The sequence below is a fragment of the Aythya marila genome (genome assembly GCF_965140915.1).
Source record: "Aythya marila genome assembly, chromosome: 5".
In the NCBI taxonomy this organism is placed as follows: Eukaryota; Metazoa; Chordata; class Aves; order Anseriformes; family Anatidae; genus Aythya; species Aythya marila.
The window spans coordinates 22,476,200-22,477,921 of NC_139046.1; positions in this window are offsets into that span (position 1 = coordinate 22,476,200).

Sequence of the window (1,722 nt, forward strand, 5' to 3'; positions counted from 1 at the left end):
CTGTATTATGTCTCTTTTGGAGAACACCAGAAGTTGGGTATCTGTAGACTGATACAGAATTCATTAAGTATTAATTACTGTCTTCAATATAGTGTCAAATGTTTAAGAAGCTACACTTACGTTCTTAATGTGATCATCAGGTGGGACTGCTAGCACAGTAAGTGCTCAGAAGTATTTAAGCACTTCCAGGTAAATACCTGTTTCTAACTCCTCTAGGTGCTCTTCCAGAAAATGTTATGATATTGCAGATGTAGAGGACAGAATGAGGGAGTAGTGGGGTTGCAGTGTTCAAAGGATGGAGTTGGGGGAGTAAGGAAGAACCGTTGTGTGTGGGGTTGGAGGAAATACTGCGTAGTGCGAAGGGAATGAGAATTCTCTAGGTAAGAGTGGTGTCCTGGTGAAGAGGTACAAAATAAACCTTGTTACATGCTATTTTAGTTACAACATGAACTGGCTTTGTGCTAGTATTAAATAAATCAATGAATTTTAAAGATGTTTTCTGAGTAACTTATCCAGTTGGAGGCTGGTTACTAGTGGTGTTCCCCAGGGCTCGATGCTGGGGCCGGTCCTCTTTAATATCTTCATCGATGATCTGGATGAGGGCATTGAGTGCACCCTCAGTAAGTTCGCAGATGACACCAAGTTATGTGCGTGTGTCGATCTGTTCGAGGGCAGGAAGGCTCTGCAGGAGGATCTGGATAGGCTGCACCGATGGGCTGAGGCCAACTGCATGAAGTTCAACAAGGCCAAGTGCCGGGTCCTGCACCTGGGGCACAACAACCCCAAGCAGTGCTACAGGCTGGGAGATGAGTGGTTGGAGAGCTGCCTGGCAGAGAAGGACCTGGGAGTATTGGTTGAGTATTGGTAGCAGGGCTAGCCAGCGGGTTCCAGCACAGAAGACATGTCACAATGGGGGGACTGCTTTTAAGGCAGCCACGGGCAGCGCTGCTTCACTTTGTCCTGAGCCATTGGCGAGGTGAGTGAAGCAGCAGGGGGTAGGCTGGGCTGGGCCAGGGCCGGGGCACAAACACCAGCCCCCCGAGGGCTGCTAAGCCTGCAGCGAGGGCCCAGCCATTCAGGACAGGGCTCGTGGCTGTCACCGCCAGCTCTGGCCACAGTCCCTGCTGCCTCCCAGCTCCCTCACCCCCTCTCCTACCCGACCCCGGGGGTCTGCGGCTCCTGCCCCGGCTCCCTCGGCTGCCAGCCAGGTCCCACCCAGCTGACCCCCTTCTCTCTCAACTCTTGCAGACCATGGTTTCGGAAATCTTCTTCGCGTTGACTTTCCTGGGCTTAATTCAGAGCCCACAGAAAGTCGGCGATGAACTTGTCGCGGCTACAACCGCGCGTATGCAGCAGCGTGCAGAGGAGCTGCAGGCTCGCATGACGCAGCTGCTGCTGGAAACCGAGCAGAGGGATCAGGAGCATGGCTGGGCGCATGTGGGAACCCTGCTCCTGTCGGTGCTGCAGCACTGGCAGTTCTGGGTCCTCACCGGAGAGATCATCCTGTTCTTTGTGCTCTGCCGCATGCTCATGAAATTCTGCCATGAGCGGCGCAGCAGAACCAAGAAAGGCGTCTCCGGAAGGAAGGACGACGACTCCGAGGAAGACCCCAGTGACATTCTGGATGCCCGGAGATTCGTCAGTGAGTACCTGCAGCGGCCGGTCAGTGAGACATCTGCAGCTCTGTGTCTGTATCTTGGTAGGCACCAACTTTGCCACCCG